This window comes from Schistocerca americana, chromosome 1 (assembly GCF_021461395.2).
Source record: "Schistocerca americana isolate TAMUIC-IGC-003095 chromosome 1, iqSchAmer2.1, whole genome shotgun sequence".
NCBI lineage: Eukaryota > Metazoa > Arthropoda > Insecta > Orthoptera > Acrididae > Schistocerca > Schistocerca americana.
In genome coordinates, this window is record NC_060119.1 from 741126216 (window position 1) to 741132964 (window position 6749).

Below are 6749 nucleotides of genomic sequence, written 5' to 3' on the forward strand. Positions count from 1 at the left end.
GCTAAAGAACTCCAAGTTAACGTCGTGTTAAAGTGTTGTCTGTAAGTTGTGTAAGTGTCACTAAATCACAGTTCATACAACAGATTCCATACAACTATTGATTACGATGGAAGCAGTTATCTTCAGCAAAATGATCATTAAAACCACCGAATATCAGCTGCGCACAACAATCACGTATGTTACCTGAAACAATATTCTTCGCAACTCGTGCGTAATTAATTTCGGCTCCGTACATCAGCTAGAAAAGTTTCTTATAAGGATCGTGCTATGAGCACTGTTTCTAAAAAACCAATCTGATTCGAATCATTTTCGTTAAAATGAGTTCGGGACCACCGGTGCGCATTTATTTTTACACATTTGTATTACGTTAGACATTTATGTCTGCAGAGTTGCGTAATTTGAATTTGCTGCTGAGATAATTGCTAAGATGGCGGCAGACAATTGATAGAGACTTTCTATTGTTAGTTAGCATTTGAAATGCTTATTAAACTCTATAAACTCTACTTTCGTATTGTGCACTATTTAGACTTCATCAAGAAAACATTTGATTTTTTTCTAAGGAAAACACAGACAAAAACGCGATACAAATCGTTATCATCAATGGCTGCGCTCGTTGCAGCGGAAAGAAATAATTAACACAGATAATGCTTACTGAGAGAGGAATTAAAGTTACAAATAATTATTCACTCATATTTATAATAATAATGAACTCTATTCTCAAGTAATAATTACAATTTCTTAACAGACGCAGATCATAAAACGAATTTACAATTATCATTGTCTTTGTATGATACACATCGATATGTCCAATTACATCATAGACTATTATATAAGCCGGCCGAAGTGGCCGTGCGGTTAAAGGCGCTGCAGTCTGGAACCGCAAGACCGCTACGGTCGCAGGTTCGAATCCTGCCTCGGGCATGGATGTTTGTGATGTCCTTAGGTTAGTTAGGTTTAACTAGTTCTAAGTTCTAGGAGATTAATGACCTCAGCAGTTGAGTCCCATAGTGCTCAGAGCCATTTGAACCATTTGAACTATTATATAAATAATTAGTATTTATCATCGTTGTCACTATTTTTTCATATGTCGAATAGATAATGTTTATAACTGTTACAGGCATAATTTCCTCTCGTCGCACTGTAGCTAAAATTTATCTCGTGGATGTTACAACCTTTGCCTTTCGGTGGCAAGTGTTCGACCAACATTTTTTTATTTAATTTTGCTTGTTATTCAAAAATGGTTCAAATGGCTCTCAGCACTATGGGACTTAACATCTGAGGTCATCAGTCCCCTAGAACTTAGAACTACTTAAACAAAACTAACCTAAGGACATCACACACATCCATGCCCGAGGCAGGATTCGAACCTGCGACAGCAGCGGTCGCGCAGCTCCAGACTGTAGCGCCTAGAACCGCTCGTTTGCTTGTTATTGTTCGTTGCTTTTGTTCTGGATGGACGTCCCATGACACCCGTTGAAATTCTTCGTTGATCCGTTCACTCATCTTTTCACTACAGAAAAGAGCTAACCCTCTGACCGAACACGCTGAGCTACCGTGCCATTATCCAACTGAGCTACATGACCACCACTTACGCCTGGTCCTCACAGCTGTATTTCCACCAGTATCTCATCTCCTATCTTCCAAACTTCACAGAAGTTCTCTTGCGAAGCTTTCCGGGGTAGCACTTCTATAAGAAAGGTCCAGGTTCGAGTCCTGATGCGGCACACAGTTTTAATCTGCCAGGAAGTTTGGTATCAGCACACACTCCGCTGCAGGAGGAAAATACATTCTGGAATCTTTTTTGATTGTTAGGAGATACATGCCTGTAGTCTTGGTACTTACTACAATCCCCGATCTACAGTACTGTACCACGTCACTAGAGGTGCCATAACAAAATGGCGCAGCCGACTAGCAAAGTGGAGTAATCCACTATGTGTGTGGATTCACCATAGCCGCAAAAGGTAAAGACCCAACCAATATCCGGCAAAGTGACACTTACAGGGAATGCCTTGTGTGCGAGGTCGCAAGTTTAATCTTCAGTAAGGTTCATTTGAAACTGTTGTGTTAACAGTTAAGACGGGAGGGCAAGAGAAAATGAGTGTCCGGGAGGTGCAGAGATCAACCTTGTGTGGGATGTCGATATTTAAGAAATGTTCAAAACAAACCATAAACTTGCACCGTGAACATCGAATGAAAGATGGAGCGCCACAGTGATCACAAAGGTTTGCACAATCGATATCGAAGGCGAACTCGTTAGGAGTTACAAACCGTCAGGACATTCAGCTAGGTATCCACTCTTAAGGAATGCATATACAATTATGTTGGTGTAACGGATGACGAGAACTGATGGAATGTGATGGCATGCAAGTGAAATCGAGACAGTCTTTCGTGGAGCTTTTCGTTAAACTCACCATTTTTTGGGGGGATAGTTTGCTCTGCAGGAGTACAATTTTTACACACAGATCAGGAATCAAGCAATAGCAACTTATTTTGACCAGCTATCGGCCAAAAGCAGTGCTCATACCATAGTTGTAGTTCTCTTACGCTCATTTTCTCGCTCTTGTTTGCTGGAAGGTAAATATTTCCACTGACCTTCCGCGGTCACGCACACGGAAGAGGATCTTAGGGGGCAGAGAACCTCCAACTTCTCGCGGCACAATATCTTTCCAGCGAATTTAACATCCAGATTGAAGTTGGCATAATTGTATATGAGTGTGATAATGCAGTGATGTTAGTTGATCTTGACCTAACTCTCTTGGTACCTCTAATTTCCAGGGGTCCTTTCATATGCATTTCCTCTTCAAATCCCGTTTGGTAGGAGAAGAATACAAATTCCTTACTGAACGACGGAATAACTTAATTTATCTCTTCTAGAAATTTTTGGGCCGATTCCGCAGTTTGCTATGTCTTGTCAAGTTGATGCTTTGTTTCAAATTTCTTTATCTTATGTCATCCAGTTCTGTATGCAACCATCCGCTGCTTCCCTTGAAATTACTGTAATATATGTCGTGCGCACTGTGCATAGCGTAGTAGGTCATTATCATGAACATTCTGTAGATTATATTGAGCATCTTTGAAATGCGCAAAACCCAATTTTTGTAAAAAGTGTTCTTCGTCCTCCCTTGAATATCCGTAGTTTTGCTTATGCACTGCACGGTCAAATTGCTGCGGACTTATACGACAATTGTACACAACTGTTTTTGTTTATTGTGCTGGGGATCATCTTCCTCGTACGTAATTACTTATAGCACCTGCTCCTTGCACAACGATTGTCCTTTCCTACTTTTCACTGGAGACGGGATTTGTGGGTTCCTTGACCTACAAAGATGATGGATCGACTCGAGACCCCTTTCAGTATCACTTTTTCTTGTTAGGTACGTATCATCATCATTGAACCTCTCACGTACATTCCCGCACAACACATTCGAGCGTTTATGACACCACACATTCCACTGACTCATCTTGTAGAAACGCCACTTCATGTGCCACATGTGCCACCTCATTCTCACTCTGTGAAATTCCTTTGGTTCCTTTCTGACGAGATGTCAACTTCGGCAACTGTTGTTTTAGGTATAATGCAATGTTTGCTTTGAATATTGCTGCTGCAGCTCGGTTTTGCATCAGACCATTAGCACTGTAGCACTGTTGTGAGTTACTTGTCGACTAAGCAGTTCAACTCTGCTCCATAGCCTCATGCTGTGCTCACCGTTTGATACCTGCAGTCCCACCCACTGTAGTCGTTAGCAGCCAATATTGTGGTTGCATGGTTATCAATATGTGGAGTGTCGAATACCGTAAACAACACTGACGTTTTGCAGCCTCACACTTAAGAGACTCCCTGTTAGTGCCATTTGGTTGGTTGAAATCGCTCTAAGGACAATGAGACTTAACATCTGGTCGTCAGTCCCTTAGACTTAGAACTACGTAAACCTAACTAAGGACATCACACACATCCATACCCGAGGCAGGATTCGAACCTGCGACTGTAGCAGCAGCGCGGTTCCGGACTGAAGCGCCTAGAACCGCTCGATCACAACGACCGGCTAATGCGTTTTGGACTGCCTTGTTGTGGCGAGAATAGGCTATGGCCTTAGTGATCATACCGTTACATGAGCACACTACCGAACTCTCCTGACTAAGTTGCGGAGGACATCAAGACGAAGCGTCGCGGGAAACTGTCCAAGGGGGTGTTTCGTTCCTCGACAACTTCTCAGCTCATACTGCACATGACAGTCACACACACTACTTCTTTGGGCAATTGAATTTTGCTGCGTAGTCAATATTCTTTTGACTTAGTACCCACTGACTTCTCTCTCTTCCCTTGTGTGTGACTTCCTAAGGGACCAAACTGCTGAGGTCATAGGTCCGTAGACTTACACACCACTTAAACTAACTTAAATGAACTTATGCTAAGAACAACACACGAACACACACCTATGCCCGAGGGAGGAGTCGAAACTCCGGCGGGAGGGCCTGCGCAATCCGTGATGGGGGCCTCTAACCGCGCGGCCACTCCGCGCGGCTTCTTCCAGTGTACGAAGAAGTAATTGGATGGCAGAAATTTTCAGACTGACGAGGTGACTTACGACATGGAACCACTGGTGAAAAGTCAAAATGTAGACTTCAACAGCCAAGATCCACCGCTGGGAGAAATTTGTCTCACTGAAGGGTTCATGTGTGTAAAGGGACCAACAGTAGGAAGGAAGCAACAGCGAGATCCGTTGTCACAGACTGATTACTTTTTGACGACACTATCTTACAACTTCCCTAGTATGTCCCTTTGTACGTAGTTCTATCTCTCTGTCCTGACAACAATTGGCTTCCTATGTTACAGATTTCTTTTACAAATATCCCATTGCAGTAATCTGACCTCGTTCAATTTTCACTAGTTCTGAAATGGCACTTGAATTATGAAGGGATGCTCAAATTATGTAAACAAACGCACATGCCACGCACTCACCCACGCACACGCACATACTGGATGTCTCTCCTACGGGTCGTCAGGTGCATTTTCTCACGTGTTTCGTTTTGAAATGTGTTGCTCGAGTCATCGCTAACAGACAACGCTCAGCACATCTTCCACACGACACCCGGCGACGAAGAAGGGCGTCGGTTTGTTTCTCATTTGAAACAGAATCATTTTTAAAGTGGAATTTTACGCACAAATTCGATAGAGCTGTCCTAAATAGTGTAGGCGTTATGTGCTTTACTTATGTGTATTAACTGGAACAGGAAAATACGAAAAATACTCTAGCAGCGACTGAGCAACACTCGTGCCAGCGGTCGCAGTCAGCGTGGGCCAGGATGGTACGTTCGGTGCTGGAGTACTGGTTATTCTTAGTGTTTCACTGTCCGTCTTGAAACACATCAGTAAAAGGAATGCAGCAATAGGCTGATTAGGGAGCGTTTTGTTGAATGGGCACCTAAATTTTTGCTTCAGAATCATATTGTTTGTATGGGAAACAACAGACGCTGTCGATGCTAGGTGTCACAGTATCTTTTTTGGGCTGACTCCAGCAAAACGCTGCAAAAATAAATTGCAAATATGTGCCGAAACATCAGTCAAAACGCCCCTGACGACGTAGGATGGACACTATACGTAGAAACACCGTGCGCGTTTACACCAAAAGAACGAATGGTTACTTCTAATGGTTCAAAAGGCTCTGAGCACTACGGGACTTAGCTTCTGAGGTCATCAGTCCCCTAGAACTTAGAACTACTTAAACCTAACTAACCTAAGGACATCACGCACCTCCATGCCCGAGGCAGGATTTGAACCTGCGACCGTAGCGGTCGTGCGGTTCCAGACTATAGCACCTAGAACCACTCGGCCACTCGGGCCGGTACAGGTTACTCTTGCTTGAAGTATCGTATGACCTCAATTTTCTTTGGAATTCAGGATTTCATTTCCATTAGGTTGTTGTTTGAACATCTTAAGATGTTGCTACTAATGTTTCAACCATTCATTTAAATTATGAACAAATTCTAAATTAGTATTTAGATGACTTAAGAATAATTTGTCAACATTCGTTCAATAAATGTACGGTAATACTTGCACATTAACTGCAGAAGCCTTGTAAATACCACCAGATTTTAAAAGTAAATTGTTTCGAGAGGTTTCTTCTACACCACAATTCTGTGTACTGTTGATCTCATTTGTACGTGTCCATTTCGGAATATTGCTTGAGTATTTCTGATGCCGGAGTTACAATCTATGTCTTGTCCGTGGTGTGAAAGAGTAAACCAAACATAGACAAGCGAAAATATCTACAAGTAAGTATGTGAAGCCCTTTACTATACATATTCATTTGCGTTTAATTAAAAAACTTTCGAAAAATGTAAGACGCGAGACGGCTAGTAAAAATAATATTTCGAATTAGCGGTTGTGACGATTGTAGGCACCACAGCTGTGTCCAAACGAAAACACAGTGGCGTTCAATCAGCCAACATGAACAAAGCAAAATGACGTTGAACGGTAGTTACCTCTGTGTTGTTGAGCAAAAATATTCATCTTGAATGAAGTACCTACCTCAAACTTAAAACTTTCAGAACGTTGTGAAGAGAATTTCGTGATTAAATACTGCTAATATATGACTTTAATAAAGTCTTTCACGCCAAAAGACAGGCACAAGGACTTTCGCTAAGGTCGAACACTAAGTAAAATATTTCCATTAAATCACCAGTCACTGAGACGAACGTCAGTTAAGATTATAAGGCGCTATGCAAACATTTTAAAGGTGTTTTGTTTA

The 6749-nt window shown here is 42.1% G+C and overlaps 1 non-coding gene across 1 annotated transcript; it reads right to left on the reverse strand.

The window, feature by feature from the left end:
- Positions 1 to 5757: 5757 nt before the first annotated feature.
- Trnas-gga lies at positions 5758 to 5841 on the reverse strand. Its single transcript is given in 2 exon segments — positions 5758 to 5792; positions 5802 to 5841. It is a non-coding gene; the product is annotated as a tRNA-Ser (tRNA).
- Positions 5842 to 6749: the final 908 nt, after the last annotated feature.